Source organism: Chionomys nivalis, chromosome 9 (assembly GCF_950005125.1).
Source record: "Chionomys nivalis chromosome 9, mChiNiv1.1, whole genome shotgun sequence".
Classification (NCBI taxonomy): domain Eukaryota; kingdom Metazoa; phylum Chordata; class Mammalia; order Rodentia; family Cricetidae; genus Chionomys; species Chionomys nivalis.
The window spans coordinates 71160865-71180001 of NC_080094.1; positions in this window are offsets into that span (position 1 = coordinate 71160865).

Sequence of the window (19137 nt, forward strand, 5' to 3'; positions counted from 1 at the left end):
TCTCTCCCTTGATAGAGGACCACAGTGAAATGCGCACATTGGCATTTCCTCAAGTATTGCCTGAACTCACGATCATGATGATAGCGAGGGTGTGCAATAGTTACAGGAATAGTCATGTTGGGTGTGATGGGTAGCTTGTCACTCGGTTCATTCTAATTGATGATGGCGGCTCTGGTATGACGGTGGTTGCCGGGATGATCACGTTGGGGATGATGACTATGACAAGACATGGAAGGCTTTTACAGTTCCTGTCCAAGCCACCTTGTCAACACTCGCCTTTCCCGAGAGCCCTTCCCTCAGCCATCTGACAAGTATGCTGACTAACTTGTTGCACCCTGCCTCGCTCCTTAGCCTCTGTCTGTTGATCTCTTCTGTTGGTGTGGTTTTCTTGTTCATCTTTCTGTGAAGCCAGGTGCTGCGCTTGCCTGTAAATAAGCCCAGGAGATGGACTACGGTCCCTGTCCAAGGAGGGGTCACTTTTCTGCCGGTAGCCCTTGATAACATATGCCAGGGAGCTTGCCTCTCAGGCCCTGAGGAGCTCAGACAGGGTGCAAGATCCCTAGAGGGCAGCCTTTTGTGACTTTATTCACTATGAGGCTCATGTCTTTGTTGTCTTAAGAGAGGGCAACAGACTCATCCGGTTATCCAGCCTGCTCCATGGGACTGGGCTACCTGGCTTGTACACACTCACCTACTCCAGCTATGAGGAACTCCAGGCTCCCCACAGCCCTGTGATCCCATGAAAGCTGGGGAAGGGAGGAAGGGAAGGGGAAGACATTCCCTTCCCAAGATCAGGACAGAGGGAGTTAGCAGTGTCCCTAAGGCTGCTGAAAGGCATGGCTGAATTCAAATGCAAATGTGCCAAAAGCTGGATCTCAGACCTGTGTGTGTTTCATTATCTTTCCAGTAACCCTGTTACTGGAAACTGGTAACTTCATGGAACTGTGTTTTACCCTCTCCAAGTCTGGTTCAAATGTAACATTTTAGGGTCGGTTATGTATACTATCATATCATCTGCAAATAATGAAAGCTTAACTTCTTCCTTTCCAATACGGATCCCCTTGATCCCCTTATGTTGTCTTATTGCTATTGCTAGAACTTCAAGCACTATATTGAAGAGGTATGGAGAGAGTGGACATCCTTGTCGTGTTCCTGATTTTAGTGGGATGGCTTTGAGTTTTTCTCCATTTAATTTAATGTTAGCTGTCGGCTTGCTGTAAATAGCTTTTATTATATTTAGGTATGCCCCTTGTATCCCTAATCTCTCCAAGACCTTTATCATAAAGGAGTGTTGAATTTTGTCGAATGCTTTTTCAGCATCTAATGAAATGATCATATGGTTTTTTTCTTTCAGTTTATTTATATGGTTGATTACATTGATAGATTTGCGTATGTTGAACCAGCCCTGCATCTCTGGAATGAACTCTACCAAAGAACTCCTACAGCTGATAAACACCTTTGGTAATGTGGCAGGATACAAAATCAACTCCAAAAAATCAGTTGCCTTCCTATACACTAAGGATAAGGAAGCAGAGAGGGAAATCAGAGAAGCATCACCTTTCACGATAGCCACAAATAGCATAAAATACCTTGGGGTAACTCTGACCAAGGAAGTGAAAGATCTATTTGGCAAGAACTTTAAGTCTTTGAAGAAAGAAATTGAAGAGGACACCAGAAAATGGAAGGACCTCCCTTGCTCTTGGATTGGGAGGATCAACATAGTAAAAATGGCAATTCTACCAAAAGCAATCTATAGATTCAACGCAATCCCCATCAAAATCCCATCAAAATCCTTCACAGATCTGGAGAAGACAATAATCAACTTTATATGGAAAAACAAAAAACCCAGGATAGCCAAAACAATCTTATACAATAAAGGATTGTCTGGAGGCATTACCATCCCTGACTTCAAACTCTATTACAGAGCTACAGTACTGAAAACGGCTTGGTACTGGCATAAAAACAGAGAAGTCGACCAATGGAATAGAATAGAAGACCCTGACTTTAGCCCACAAACCTATGAACACCTGATTTTCGATAAAGGAGCTAAAAGTATACAATGGAAAAAAGAGAGCATCTTCAACAAATTGTGCTGGCAAAACTGGAAGTCAATCTGTAGAAGAATGAAAATAGATCCATATATATCACCATGCACAAAACTCAAGTCCAAATGGATTAAAGACCTCAATATCAGTCCAAACACACTGAATCTGATAGAAGAGAAAGTGGGAAGTACTCTACAACACAGGGGCACAGGAGAACACTTCCTACGTACAACCCCAGCAGCACAAACACTAAGGACATCATTGAATAAATGGGACCTCCTGAGACTGAGAAGCTTCTGTAAAGCAAAGGACACTGTCACTAAGACAGAAAGGCAACCCACTGACTGGGAGAAGATCTTCACCAACCCCGCAACTGACAAAGGTCTGATATCCAAAATATACAAAGAACTCAAGAAATTAGACCGTAAAAGGTTAATCAATCCAATTATAAAATGGGGCACTGAGCTGAACAGAGACTTTTCAACAGAAGAAGTTCAAATGGCCAAAAGTCACTTAAGATCATGCTCAACTTCCTTAGCAATCAGGGAAATGCAAATCAAGACAACATTAAGATACCATCTTACACCGGTCAGAATGGCTAAAATCAAAAACACCAATGATAGCCTCTGCTGGAGAGGTTGTGGAGAAAGGGGCACTCTCATCCATTGCTGGTGGGAATGCAAACTTGTGCAACCACTTTGAAAAGCAGTGTGGCGGTTTCTCAGGAAAGTCGGGTTCAACCTACCTCTTGACCCAGCAATACCACTATTGGGAATATACCCAAGAGATGCCCTATCATACAACAAAAGTATATGCTCAACTATGTTCATAGCAGCATTGTTTGTAATTGCCAGAACCTGGAAACAACCTAGATGTCCTTCAGTGGAAGAATGGATGAAGAAAGTATGGAATATATACATATTAGAGTACTACTCAGCAGTAAAAAACAATGACTTCTTGAATTTTGCATACAAATGGACGGAAATTGAAAACACTATCCTGAGTGAGGTAAGCCAGACCCAAAAAGAGGAACATGGGATGTACTCACTCATATTTGGTTTCTAGCCATAAATAAAGGACATTGAGACTATAATTCGTGACTCTAGAGAAGCTAAATAAGAAGGTGAACCCAAAGAAAAACATATAAGCATCCCCCTGAATATTAACCTTCATCAGGCGATGAAAGAAGACAGAGACAGAGACCAACATTGGAGCACTGGACTGAAGTCTCACGATCCAAAGGAGGAGCAGAAGGAGAGTGAGCACGAGCAAGGAACTCAGGACGGCGAGGGGTGCACCCACACACTGAGGCAATGGGGATGATCTATCGGGAACTCACCAAGGCCAGCTGGCCGGGGACTGAAAAAGCATGGGACAAAACCGGTCTCGCTGAACATAATGGACAATGAGGACTACTGAGAACTGAAGAACAATGGCAATGGGTTCTTGATCCTATTGCATGTAATGGCTTTGTGGGAGCCCAGGTAGTTTGGATGCTCACCTTAATAGACCTGGATGGAGGTGGGTGGTCCTTGGACCTCCCACAGGGCAGAGAAACCTGCTTGCTCTTTGGGCTGAGGAGGAAGGAAGACTTGATTGGGGGAGGGGGAGGGAACGGGAGGTGGTGGCGGGGAAGAGGCAGAAATCTTTAATAATTAAATTAATTAATTAATAAAAAAAATCAGCAAGGAAAAAAAAAACAAATGTAACATTTTAAATCAATTCTATAGTCTGAGATAGACATTGATTTTCTAGGCAGCATCAGCTGGGCAAATTAATCCTTTTAGTGATTCTAACGTAATCGCAACTCACAACCTTTTGCATATTTCTGTGCAGAGCACAGTGCATTCACACAGGCTCTGATGCTAATCAGCACTAACACATGTGAGCATGCACTTATCTCTGCCTGCTGGTGCCTCACGTCCTTGTTCATGTCTCCAAGTTGCCGGGTAAAGCACACTTTTAATCTCAGTACTCAGGAGGCAGAAGGAGGCAAAAAGATTTTGAGAACAGCCTGCTCTACACAGTGAGTTCTGGGCTGTCCAGATCTACTTAGTGAGCGACACCCTGTCTTAAGAGAAAAAAACCCAATTTTAGAGTGGGAAGTATGAGATTTTGTGCAATGAGCCCTACGGTCTTAGAGTAGTGTTCATGATTTATTCCTTAATATAAAACATAGTTTATGGATTTGAGAAGCTTTAGGAGCTCAAGCTAAATTATAAATATTCCTGGAATTGAAACATACTTACCTAGCATGAAGGTACTTATGCCATTCCAAACAACTGCTTTCCATACACTTTGGTTTTTTAGTTTAAAAGTTTCTACAGTTGGCTGCGAGTTCCAGGCCAGGCAAGGGCTCCATCCTTTGGTTGGTGCCTGATGAACAATTGACACATACCTTGTTCCTTGAGAAGTAAAAATGAACCTTAGGTCTCTGTCTAGTTGGCATGGTGCAGTTTATATCAATAATTGTCAACACTATTTTGGCTGAACGCATCAGGCTGATTGCTTACATTATTGATTACTTCCTCTTCCCAAATCCAACACTTCATGAAAGGATCAAAGGACCAGAGACATATTGGCCTTGATAAATGGATGATAAAAGTAAGCTGTGTGATTTAATGAAGAAAATATTTAATATTTAAAGAAGGAAACATTGACTAATACTGTAACATAGTGTTCAAAAACATTATGCTAAATGAAAGAAATAGGCAAATGTCCCTGAATTGTTTTATAGAAAATTCCAAAAAAGGCAAACACCCAGCTACAGAGGACACATTGATTCTTTCCAAGTACTGAAGGGAAGATGGAAGGTTAGTGGGGTTGTGTGTGTGTGTGTGTATGTGCCTGTGTGTGTGCATGCATGTGTGTGTGTTTCTTAATAAGTACAGTAAGTATTCTTTCTGTAGCAATGAGAGATTTTGAACTAGATGGAGGTGAAAATTTTATAGTCTCAGAGATGGACTCATTTGCTACAAAATTTACATTATAAAATCATCTCTATGTTGCACATTCTATGTGAAATTTATTTCAGTTTAAAAACAAAAGAAGAGAAGCAAAGACCAAGGGGAAGAGGAAAGGGGACATCATTGGTAAGGAATTTCAATACATTTTAGAAGCCATGAACAATCTGGAGTGGAGGAAGCTGTAACAGTGAGACTGGGGGTAGGGTTAGGGCAGCGTTGGTACCAGTGAAGGTCAAGTCAGTTTGCTAAAGAGACACAGGAGGCCAAGGCGAGGAGATGGCAAGGGTATCTGTCAGGCAACAAGAGATGGAGATGTGTTCAAATTCAGCATGTATAGGTTGGATTATAAGGGTCTTTTCCCCATTCCCAATATCCAGGGCACTCAGTTGTCCTCTGGGTGAAAGAGATATAGAAGCAGCAGGGTGTGGGGTGAGATGGCATCCAGAAAGTGAAGATGGGCAGGGCCATGGACCAGACTCCAGCTCCCTTCCTGGAATGCTGGCAGACAGTGTGCAGCAGTCCTATATACTGCCTTAGACAGAAGTCTGGAAGACTTCTTTCTGGAGAATTTGCTAGAGAAAATAACTGGCACGTTATTTGTGGGATCCCCTGGGGGAGAAATCCACCACCCACACTCTTTTAGTGATTGTTTCACCACAGCCCAAAGCTTCCACCCAAACACCTCCTTCAGTGAAGCTCCCACCATCGAAGAGAATCAAATAAAGAGAAAGAAGAAACTTAGAAGATAGAAAACAGGGAAATGGAAGGGAAATCAAAGTTAAATTAAAAATTCAGAAACACCCATGAAATGATAACCCTTCTGGGAGATAAAGATATTGACTAAAAAGTTGCCACAGAATTTGAAACAACACAATGTTAGGTTTCAGAGACAACAGAGAATCAACCCAGAAAGTAGGGATGACCAGACCTTCAGAATGACAGCAGGAAGGAGAGAAGGCAAATTCTAAATGAAAATTCTGGAATAAACTGGTTTCCAGGTCAAAAACCACACACACACACACACACACACACACACACACACACGTACACACACGGGGTGGGGGAGGATGGAGAAGGGGTAAGTGAAATACAGAGAGACAGGGAGACAATACCAAACTCAGGGAGACACACAGATAGACAGACACACATACACACATGCATGTGCACACACACATGCGTGCACACACACATGTGGTGGGGAGAGAAGGGGTAAGTGGGAGACAGAGAGACAGGGAAACAGACAGACACACATATACACATGTGTGTGCACACACACGAGGGGGGGAGGGAGAATGGATAAGTGGGAGACAGAAAGACAGGGAAACAGACAGACAGACAGACAGACAGACAGACAGACATATACATACACTCTCACAGAACCATTGTTGTGAACTTTTAGAAGTAGAATGTCCCAAAGCTTCCAAAAAGAAAAATATCGCATACAACTGTCTTGATCTCAGAACAGGATTAAACTTCCCTGCAGTAACATTGGATGCTAAAGAATAACAAAACAAAAAACAAAAAACAAAAAAACCAAATGATAGCAAACAAACAAAAAACCCATAATGTCTTGAACTTTTGGTTGAAATTCCATAGCTAGCTCATTCACTGAAGCGCTTCAGTGACGTGAGAATTAAAATATTGTTAGGCACATAAAGACTAAACTTTTTATTTCTTGTGTACCCAACCCCAGGAGTTGTTGGAAAACACATTTCAACAGAACCAGGACATAAGTCAAGAAAGTAGCAGAAGACATGCAGATTGGGAAATACAGACAACATACAATATGAGAACACAGCCTGAGGGACACCAAGAGATGCATCCAGGCAGAAAAGAGACTGACCCAGAAGAGACAGCACCAGAGGAAGAAGTGAAAGGAAATTTGATTGGCTGACATGTTTGGAAAGTAAAACACCAGCGAGCAATTGTTTAATAGACTCAGTGGTTCAGTGTAGAAGGACAAAAAGGTTCTGGGGATGGATGCTGACAATACTGCACAACAACATGAATGCATTCAATAACACTGTTATTACAGGTTGTGTGTGTGTATGTGGGCATGTACACACTATGTATGCAAAGTCATTTGCTCTGCTGGGATATGGGGGATTGAAGGATTTATCTAATTATTCTTTATCAGTAAAAGCTTGGGAGTCAGATATCAGAGGAAGAACCTGAATAACAAGAGATGCAACCGGTGAACTCCCCCCTCTCCTTCTTGATCCCCACCCTACTACTTCCTGTGCCTCTTGATCTGTCTTTAGTCCTCCAAAACCTCTATGGTTAATTTTGGTCAGCTAGTGGCTAGCTCACCCTTTGATTCAAAGTGAACGCTATCGCCAGTCTCAGGAATATCAGAATGTAATCGAAATACCCCACATCAGGGGGTGGTGCGGAAAACACTGGGGCCCTGTAGTAATGGAGGTTCAAGTGATTTGGGACGCTGTAGTGCTGCTGGCTAGATCAGAGGACAACTTTAAGCGTCATTCTTCAGGTACTCTCAGCCTTTCCCTTCCTTCTCCCTTTTCTGTTTTTAGACAGGATCTTCCACTGGCCTGGACCTCACCAAGTAGCTAGGCTGACTGGCCACTGAGCACCAGATATGCCTGTGTCCACTTCTCCAGGGCTGGAATTAGGATTATATACAGAGGTATGTCCCTATACCTGGATTTTTAACATGACTTCTGGGTGTGGGAATCAGGCCCTCTCATTTTCCAGGCAAACATTTACTGGCTGAGCTATATCCCCAGCCTGATCTTACTCTATTTAAAACAAATAAATACATACATGTAATTTAAACCTTTAAATAGTATTCTAGTCTGTAATATACTTCTCAGGCCTTAGCTCTAATTCCTTTAGCTGTTCCTGTGGTCATCTCTATACATGCACAACACGCTTACATGACTTCTCTGCCTTTTTAATAGTTCTTATCCCTTAGGCCTTGAGTCTATTAGCATTAAAAATAAGGCTGTGCTCACTCGCAGGATTTCCTCACCTCAGGCCCACCCCGCTCCTCCTCCGTGTATGATGTCCGAAGTCAGCACTGATAGCTGTGTGCGTGCCGTGAAAGCATTAGGGTTGCATTTTCTTCCTTTACCTCCTCGTCTTCCTGCCCCCAGCCTCATCATGGAATTCCCAATGACGTCATGTCTTCGTGACTTGGCTTTCCTCTGTTTTTCTCCTGTTGGCATAGTTTCCCAAGTCTTCCAGCCTGGTTGGTGGCTACTCTGACTGAACGCTCAATTGTCTGTTCAAGTTTCCCTATCTTAACATCCCAGGTCTTCTAGCCTCCCATTTCCTGTACTAGATCAACTGTGTCGTCTATTGGTTTATGCCTGAACCTTGACTGAGAATATCTTTATTTCTTTTGGGTGTACATATCACAGAGAAGACATATGTGGGTACAATATCATGTGCCCATGTGTTGCAAGGGAGAGGGCCCGCTTGTTTGTCCCGGCTGCCCGGCTAGCTTAGCCCTGAAATAACCACACAAAAATTGTATTAATTAAATCACTGCTTGGCCCATTAGCGCTAACTTCTTATTGCCTAACTCTTACATATTAGTTTAACCCATTTCTATTAATCTGTATATCACCATGAGTTCATAGCCTGCCAGCAAAGTCTCAGCACGTGTACCTCCTGCAGAGGGTCCATGGCATCTCTCTCTAACTCTGCCTCCTCCCAGCATTCAGTTCTGTCTTCTATGCCTACCTAAGTTCTGCCCTATTAAGGGCCCAAAGCAGTTTTTTTTTTTTTTTTTAACCAATGAAAGCAACACAAAGACAGAATGACCTCCTACACCACCCATGGAGGCCAGAGAATGTCTGGCATCATTTTGCTTTATTTTTTCTCAGAACTTCAACCTAGGCTGGTAGCCAGCAAGTGCCAGCAGGCCTTGCATCCACACCCCACACGACGCTGGTTACCAGGCAGTTGAGTTGCCCTGTCCAGCCTTTTACCTGAATGCCTGTGCAGTGGGCACTCTTACCTGCTGAGCCAGCCCCCCAACTTGGTTTATTTTCTATGACATTTTAAAGAAAGAGTAAAACAAACCAACAAAAGGTAAAGCTGTAGAGTCCCCAGCCAAATCTGGAATTCGGCAGCCTAGAAAACCACTGGGTCTTGGAGACACACCAGGCACTCCTTGAGTTTTCCAGATAGCTCCATTTCATCTGCCTCTCAAGCGCACAGTGAACCCATCCCCCAGGACAGCCCTTCTGTGTGTCCTGGCCTGGCATGAGGCACCTGCCTGTATCCAGCAGATGCCAATCAGCGCTTGCCTTAATAATACCTTAGCCCCAACACCCGAGGTTTAAGTTGCATTAATCACCTAATAAAGAAATCTTCACAAGTACTAATTACTGACCCAGCCCTGCTGCTAGACCCATTTCAAAAGGTGGCATCTTAGAAGTTATCGCGCTTATAAGTCATTCAACAAACATTTATTGTCTACTGGAGGCAAGACACAATTCAAGGGCTTTCACGCGGGTTTTCTGTTCAGTCCTCACGACCGGCTTGTGAAGTGGGAGTTCTTGACCTTTGTAAATGAGGAACCCGTCAGAGAGACAAAGCTTCCCTCAGCCATTCCCTCACTGCACATATGCACACGTACCAGCTGCTGGGCGAGTGTCCCTGGTCTCGTGGATCCTCCAGTCTGCCTCATGATGAAAAGTATCGAGCACACAGTTCCACTCAGGATATGTCAAGTATATTTGAGACGACTGTCGCTAAGAAGTCTAACATATACTGTTTGGATGTCACAAGGAGGCCACTGGTCCTGGCCTGGAGAATCAGAGGCAGTTTTCTGGAGGGAGTGCATTCTGTCTGTCAACTAAGGGATCCTTAACCAGAGGAAATGGAGCAGAAGGAAGGACCAGAGGGAAGGCCAAATATAAGCAAAGGCTCAGAGGCGGGGAGGGGATTTGTATAAGGGAGGAACTGAAAGGCCAGTGTGACCCTAACAAAAAGCAGACCCATGGCTGGACAGAGATCAGCTGGGGAGCAACTTGTGAAGTTTTGTGTGCTCTCTGAATGAACCTGCAGGCTGTCGTGGTTGAGGAGCTGAAGGGTTTGTACCACGAGGGGGTGTGGTGAGGTCCATTTTGCAAGGACTCTTTGTTGTTCCGACTCTGCTGGAGGGAAGGCCGTCAGAAGAGCCCAGAGAAGATGGCTTCCCAAACCACCACCAGAGGTGCTGACTGTGAAACACGGGTACAAGGAAGAGGAGGGATTCAGGAGGCATTAAGCAAGAGGTGGGCTCAAGGCCATGCAGATCAGAGCCAGGATCTGAACACAGTTCTTGACATAGTTGAGACAGGGGCAGCGTTCTTCCCGCTTTATGTTAGCAACTTCTTCATCATTATGGCCAAAATACTTGAGAGAACAACTTAATGAAGTGAAAAGCTTTTTGTTAGTCCGCAGTGCCACCAGTTGCGGACAGATATTCAAAACCTGAAATGGAGGGGTGCTTTTCATATTCAAACTATAACATGCTTTTTTTCTCTGACCCAGATTGGACAGGGCACTTGCAGCTTCTCTCCCTGTGTATTCTTTGGGGATGCTGAGGTATACCCAAATGGTCATGGGGAACATGTCCCTTTCCCGTGCAACGAGAGAGTCCCCATCGTACTTTGTGCAGTGTGTCACTCACAAGTGAGTAAGACCCAAAATGCAGTCGCTGCCTTTAATAGCACACAGCCTAACAATCTCCGTGGCAATGCAAACAGGGTCCCACAACAAAACTAAACAAGAGGAAGTTTAGAGTCTCACACATGGCTAACAGTCAGAGTTGCAGGGCTATTGCTGATTGGATATACGAAAAGCCCAAGATACTTGATGTTTCTCAAACTAGGGTGTGTGTGTTTTTTTAAAGAGACAAAGCCACTTTTCGACTGGTCTGATTCTCAGTTCCTGCAGGAGAGTATATTCTGGAACAACTGAAACTTGCTTTGACATTTGAAAGTGGATCTATTTTTTAAGTTTGGATATTGTGCCAAATAATTTACCTTCATGGATTTACTGGCCAATGTTTAAAAACTTTCATGAAGTCAGGACACAGCCACTTGCCTGAATTTCCTATTCCGCAGTAGTCAGAATGTGATTGGAAAAAGGGCTTGTCTCAGCCCTGCGGTGGTGGCGCATGCCTTTAATCCCAGCACTCGGGAGGCAGAGGCAGGCGGATCTCTGTGAGTTTGAGACCAGCCTGGTCTACAAGAGCTAGTTCCAAGACAGGCTCCAAAAACCACAGAGAAACCCTGTCTCGAAACCCCCCCGCCCCCCCCAAAAAAGGGCTTGTCTCTCAGACGCATCGGGTAGGGATTTGAAGTGGGTCTCCACTTTTCGGGTTTGAAAAGAGAGGTACAGAACCTGAAGATCTCATCCATGATGTCTTGACTAGGAAGCTCCTTGAGGATACCCCGGGGGACCCAGCTGCGTGCCTTTGGGGTCCCTCCCGAATTGTGAGGAGGACAGGACAAGGGTTGAAGGATGACAAGGGTGCATGCAGCATCTGCTCTTAAGGATACAAACCCTGCTCCCTGGCCTGGCCTTAGGGTAGTCACAACTGCACGGAGATGTGTTGCTAGCTGCTGATGGATGTACAGAAAATGTAAGGACAATTATATACAGTCCTCTTCACTTTACAGTTGACTGACCCGCAGTACTTTTGTTGACTTTTGTCCCATTGGGACCTTTCTATCCATAAGTAGGCAGTGTTATTGTAGATTGTAAATGGGTACACGTTTTCTTAAGAGTGTGGGCTGATATCTTCCTTTCTGCTAGTGAGTAGGAAGAGAGGGGGTCCCAGCAAAACTCTACATTGTCAGCGATGCGAGCCACAGCTTTGCCAACTTAACAGTAAATTTTTAAAGACTAGGAGAATATTTCCCCAATTTTTGGAGGATTAGCTACAAATACATTTTGGAACTTATCCAGCAGTATTTATATTTCTTTATCACTTAAAAAAAATTCTAGCTGGACGGTAGTGGCATACACCTTTAATCTCAGCGTTCCGGAGAGAGAGCAGAGGCAAGTGGATTTCTGTGAGTTTGAGGCCAGCCTGGGCAACAAATTGAGTTCCAGGACAGCAGAGCTGTTACACAGAGGAACCCTGTCTTGAAAAACAAAACAAAACAAAACAAAATCCTAGCTCAGAAATAAATAAACTATAGTCTGGGGGCCAGATCTGTCCCTCCCCCAGCACCCGTTTTTGTAAACATTTAGCAGGATCCTGCTCATTTGTTTTGCACGTGGACTGGAGCTGTTTTTGTATTAACCATGGCAGAATTGAGTGGGAAGGATAGAAAGAGGGCATCATCCAGGCGCACTCCAAAATAGCGCCTAAACATTTATTGGATAAGATTTGCCAATCTCGGACCTTCTGGCATTTTTGTAAGACCTTCCCACCCACCTAAAGGGGCTCGTCAGATTGAATACCCAATAAGAAGCAGGGGTCTTTAGAGTTCTTATTCTCCCCCTACAAGGTTTCTTCAAGATAGACCAGCCCACCCCTGTAATTGATGCTCCTCATTTCTCCTGAAAAGCTTTCTCCTTCCCTCTTGTTTTAGTTTCTCCCTCTGAGTCTCTCCTTGGAGCTCTGCGCTGGCTGAGGTGGGGCCGAACACACGCGGGAGAGAAAGACTTCCCGGGTTGTTTGTACCAATCTGGAACCATCAGCTTCTGACTCCGGTGAACTTGGCGGGTACCCGAGCACACCCGGTGCCTCGTCAGGATCAAGAGTTCCGGGTTCCTGCTTGGCTCTGCTGCCTGGCACCACGGAGGGTGGGGAAGGGCAGAGCAGCCGATGTGAAGAGGTCCTGGTCATTGGGAAACTGCACATAGGAGCGAAGGCCAGGTTGGAGGGCACACCTCTAGATAGGTCTGTGCTGGAGTGGGGGAGTGGAGAGAGGTGGTGAGAAGCCCCTGGGCTCATGGGAAATCCTTGTCAAAGAGCAGAGTCAGAAGATCTGATTGACAAGGCAGGAAATAGTCTGGTTAGGCGCTGAACAGGCACGGTAGATGAATGAACCAGGCTGAGGTAAAAGGTGTTGTGAAGATCCCCCGCAGGTCTCCTGTGCTCCAGTTCTTGCCTAATTACTAGGTTATTGCGTGAACAGAATTCATGTTCTTAGCCCTGACATTTCTAGTGAGGGAGTCGGGAGGTAGCAAGAGGGATAGGGTAGCATAGTGGCACCCAGATCACAGTGCAACATAGGAAGCTCCTGAAGGGTTTGAACAAGGTCATGTTTTGCTCTGGCTGCCACACTGGGGACCAGGTCTGAGGCTACTGTCATAGTCTGGAGCAGGTAGTTAGGAAGAAGCATGTTCTAAATCTGTCATGGAGGAGACACGCTTCTCAGCTAGGCTGGCCTTGGGTAGAAAGAGGGAAGAACCCGGGAATGAATACGGAGGTTTTGGCTATGAACGGAGGGGAGTGGAAACGGTAGGCAGTCACGAGTGTGGATGTGGACGTGCTAGTTGTTATGGTGCTGATGCTGAGTAGAAGCTGGCTGAGTGTGGTGTACCAGGGAGGAGGTGGGCTGTGGGTTTCAGCCTTGGAATCAGCCTAGAGATGGCCTTTAGAGGCACAAAGCGGAATTACCCCTTCTCAGAGGGAGGGGGACTGGAAGAGTTGTGTGTGAGCACAGGTTTCCAAGGGAGGAGGGTTCATAAGGGGAGAGCCTGCGTTTATAAAAATAAGAGAACACGAGAATTCTCCTTATCAGGGCATTTACCAAAGCTCTGCCTGGAAGAGGTTGAGAGAACAAGTCCACAGTCCGGTGGAGATGGGCTGGTGGCCTCTGTGTGCTGGAGAACCCTGCTGCGTCACTGTCTCAAAAAAAACAAAACAAAAAGTCCTCCAGCCAATTGTAAATGATGAGCAGAACCATAGGGCTTTCTGATGTGTTGTGTAGTCAGGCAAACAGCCATGGGATGGGGCGACCCCCGGGAGACTGGGGATTGCTGCTGAAGGTTCCAGGCAGGACTAACGAGGGGGTGTGACTCTCTGGCCGCTCCCCTAGGGGAGAAGCAATGGAGTTTCCTCAGAAGCACTTGGCACATCATCTGAACCACAAGAGAATTCAGTCCTGCCATCGATAGCTGTGTGACTTCAGGAAAGTTGCTCAACTTCTCCCAGCCTCTATTTCCCCATCGCTAATGACTAATAATTCCGACCAGGGGTATTTGTAAAGATTAAAGAATTTTAAATACATTAAAGCGTGCAGTGAGCTGCGAAGTGACATGCAAATCCAAGAGGTGGAACGACAGCGCCTGAAATCCCTGGCTCCATTTACACAAGAATAGATCGGCACACTTTGCATAAGTGACGGGGGTTTCTCTCCTGAACACACTTCTTTGAGATCCTCAATCCCAAACATTGGGAGGGGGAAAGCTAGGGTCAGGAGTTGAGAGAAAGGGAAGTGGGGGCGGTGGGCATCTGATCAAAGCACGTTACATACAAGTATGAAGACGTCCTGATGAAAACCATTATTTTGTACAATAAATTAGGCTAAAGGAAGAAAAGATAAAATCAGATTTTTAGAAAAAAAAACCCTCAGAAAAGGTTTTCCATTATTTGGGAAGTAAAGCACAAGTCTCCATTCCTGGGCTGGGAACATGAAAAAAGAAATTTCACTTCCCCAATCAATGATTGCCCTCTCCCTCTGGTTCCTTATCTGCCTCCTCCTTATCTCGGGGAAGCCTTTAGCCTGTTGCCAGGTGAGATCTCTGATCTTTCTCTTCTGCCTCCCGTGAAGCTGATAAAAAGCAGGAGAGAGCGCACAGGATGAAAGCAATCCAAGTCCTGGCGGCCTCAGTCGCTGGAGCATGTAAGACTGGACTAGAGAATGGGGTGCCCCTGCTGGGGGTGGGGAGAGCTGCAGAGCGCCCAGCTGAAGCAAGACAGGCTCAGCAGGCTTGCCTGTTCCAGGCTTGGCGGTCCCGAGCCATCTCTGCTATTGGTAAAACCGGTGAATTGGATTTTAGCTTTAGGGCCCCTCGGGAAATATGTAACTTTGCTTGGGCTGCAGTCGGGTTATTTCTATATGGGGCCACTAGATGGCGATGTCTCCCTAACCCTAAAACAAGTTTTTGCGTTGGAGAAATGCCAAGTTTTAACACACACACACACACACACACACACACACACACACACACACACACCTACCTCTCCCCCAATGTGCAAAAGAATGTCCAAAATGGGGGAAACAAAGGAGTTTCTTTCTGAACATGGTGGGGGTCTCTTAGTGATGCAGACAGACAGGACCCCTGCTTGAAGGAGGTCTCTCTGTGAGGACTGGGGGCTCCGCTTGGGATGCTGTCTTCAATGGTCACACACAGTGGTGATAGGGAGATATGGGAACTGCAGGGTGGTGGAGACGGGCCCTAGATGTGAATCCTGCTAAACTTTGTGCCACGTCAAGTGCTTCCTGGACTGGCAGAAATAGGCCTTGCAGATGCATGCCCAGAACCGGCTGCTAAGATTGTCCTGGCAGAACCGAGTACCTCCTTTGCAGGCCAAAGACGCAGAAAGAGCGAGAGGAGTCTTTTCATGGAGGTGGAGAAACTGAGGTCAGCGCAAGGCAGCTCTCTGGATTCAGTCTTCTTGCTAAGTTCCTTTGCATGTAAACAATTCAGATGGCTTTCAATGCCCCTTTCCAATGCCTGATGGTGTGTGCTGAGCTAACACACCTTCTTAAGCCTCCTGGCTCAGCCCGCCAGGCCCCGGCGTCTGTGCATACCACAGCGCACCACACTGCATGAGGCTCGGCAGCAGATGAAGTTGTTCAAAGCCACCCAGTGGCTGATTCATGCAGCAGAGAAAAGTCATTTAAAGTAATTGTGCACTAACTTTGCCACACAAATCTCACAGTAGGTGATTTGAAGGTTAATAACGATGACAATAGTAAGCATTTGTTTAGCACTTCTTACCGACCTGTCTCTGTTTTAATCAAGGTACATAATCCCGACAATAGTGTGGATTAGGTATTGTTGCCTTTTTTTTTTTTTTTTTTTTTTTTTTGACACAGGAACTGTCTATGTTGCCCAGGCTGGCCTGGGACACAGGGAAATCCCTCCTGCCTACAACAGTTTTGTAACTGTTGACACATCCGGTTCAATTGTTACCATATCGGCTTGGCTTTGCAGAGCCAATGGGGAGGGTAAATCAGAGAAGGCAAATAACTGGCCTAAAGTCACACAGTTGAGGCATAGAGCCAACATCACACCCTGCCCTGCCTGGCATCGGAGCAGAGCGTGTCGCATGCCTGCTGTGACGGGCTCTTTTAACACTTTCTCCCACCTGCAGGATCTGACGTAGGAACTTGTCAGAGTTTCGGACTTCAGCACGAGTCAGCGTTTTATCGTCCTGTTGTGACACGGTGGCACAGGGTTGGCGAGCAAGCTCAGGGCCTGGAGACTTGGTGGCATCCAGGTCACACCTACAGGGCACTCGGAATGTGTGGGATGAGAGAGGTACCCGAAGATAAAGGCCAGCACCAGCTGACAATGCTGGACCTTTGTCTTTTTGAGGGCAAGAACATATCGTGGGGGCAAACAGATATCTCTGGGGACCAAGGGCACAATAATATAAGATGGCAGCCAGCGTACAAAGGGCCTCTCCGAAGGTCATATTTTATGTGTCTCCCTTCTACAGAGGGACTTAACAAGTTAGAACAAGGGCTGATTAGTCCGTCCTCATCTTGCGGGAGACAGTGTCTCAAATGCAGAAATGGATGCTGTGGGCTAGGGATGTAGTCAGTGGAAGAGTTCTTGCATAGCATGTGTGAAGATCTGGGGTGCCTTGGCACTGAAAACAAAAGCAGAAACAAGGGACACAGAAGCCAGAGTGAAAACAGGCTTCAAAAAACCAGGTTCCTGTTTTACCACAGAGGGGGTTGAGATTGAAATTGAAGTGTCTTAAGCTATAGATAAATAGCCGTCCAGGTTCCTGTTTTACCACAGTGTGGGTTGAGATTGAAATGGAAGTGTCTTAAGCTATAGATAAATAGCCGTCCAGGTTCCTGTTTTACCCCAGAGGGGGTTGAGATTGAAATGGAAGTGTCTTAAGCTATAGATGAATAATCATCTTTCCCAGTTCCACAGTTACTGGCACAGAAGTAGCAATGAAGATTTCCAGTCTGACAGACTGGATTCCCAGGTCCACATCACCTTCTTTTAACTTATAACCCTGGGCAAACTGTTTAGTTTCTACTGAGTCTCAGTTTCCTCATATTTAAAAAAGGGAAAGTCCAGCATCTGCCCCAAGGTTGCTGTGAGTATTAGATATATGATGTAAGTATGATATATACGCTACGCTGCCGTGCCGTGTTTAATAAACAGCACTGGTCACGATGACGATGGTGGCTGTACAGGCTCACTGCACCCTTGAAAGCTTGCTGTACAAGCCCGACAGCCTGAAGTCAGTCCCCAGGTTTGCATTCATGGAAAAGTAGAAAAACGTCTACAGAAATGTCCTTAGTCCTCCACACTTGTGACAAGGTACACGCACCCTCACCCCATCATGTATGTGTGTGACACACACACACATACTAATAAAAAATATAGTTTTTAAAGGGGACCAGAAATAGAAGAGAATAAAAGGAGGAAAGTCCCTAAGGACATCTAAGAAGAAAAACAAGGACCCTATGATAGAGTTAAAAAGACAAGTGTGACTTCCTTGATGATATGCTAGCACCAGAGAAGAGAAGGCCTTGGGAAAGGTCATAGTGACGACTCAACCCTACCTCCATATGCCTGCCACACCGTCTGGAGTTCCACCAGGTAAGAAGGGTCAGGGACTGTCTCACTGTCCATCTCTATTTTTGGGTTGCCTGTTTGAGGTAATAAACACAAATATAAGCTGAAGTCTCATTTTCTTCTTTTGTGTTATTACAGAAGAGCCTCTTCCACTGTAGAAGACAAGGAAAAAACAGACCAAGGAAAATTAGGCAGAGAAGTGCAGCCTGTAACCCAAACATCTACATCCCATTGCCATTGCTGTGTCTGCCTTCCCATCTGCCATTGCCCTTTATCAAAATGTTTTCCGACTGTTAAATATAGTGTTAGCTACAAGTCTCTTTTTCCTTTATAGGTAATGTTTTTTCATTTCTCATCTAGACACTCTGTCTTGGAGTCATGAAGAATTCGCCCATATCTCTTTAGAAATGTGTACATTAAGAATTCCCCTCAGCGCTGACTCTGTGTGTGGCACACATAAGGGGCAGATTCTCTTTCCCTTTGAAGTAGATATCCAGGGGTACCCAAGCCATGTTCTCTCTACCATTCTTCACTTTGACTTTTTCTTGAAAGAGAAAAAAGGTGCCCACACATCTTACTTACTTACGGTGGATCTCTTATTGTTGCTGCTGTGACCCAGCAGTCTGCCTGCACATCCTTTATAAAGGAAGAGACTATGTTTTTCTGGGGGTACATTTTGGATAAAATAACTACTTTCCCCTTTGGTAGGTCCCAGGAGATGCACCGTGTTACACGTCCTTCCCAAGGTGGTGTCAGTGCTGATGGGAGAGCTCCCCATGCAGACTCCAGACTAAAAATGGTCCACAGGCTTCACTGACTCACTGGGAAAACATTATCCATCATTCCCTTCCTCTTACAGTTCATCTGTGACAGCCAGTCAGGGAGCTCCACCCATCTGCACAGGGTAGGGATGTGCTGTCTGCCATGTGTCTGGAAGGGGAGGATGCCCAGCCACTGGAAAACACGAGTGACGTCGCCTCCACTTATCTATCCTTGAATGAAAATGACAGTCTTAATCACTCCAGCTCAATAGCAAGACTCCATAGCTGGTAGAGCCAGTCCTCCAGCTCTGCTTCTCCTTCTGGAAGGTCCTGGCTTCTCTTGAGTCTTGGTAACTCTACGTGAATGTAACAAAGTAACTATGTTCTCTCAATGCCTTGTTGGGAGGTGGGAAATAGATTAGTCTCTGCCAGTGAAGTGCTTGCCGTACAAACATCAGGAACTGAGTTCCAGCACCCATGTGAACATCTGGGCATGATAGCCTTCTTAGCACTAGGGAAGCAGAGACAGGGAGCTCCTGCTGGTTGCTGGCTGGCAAGTCTAGCCAATTGGTGAAGTTTTCAGATTCAGTGGGAGACTGTCTCAAAAGAATA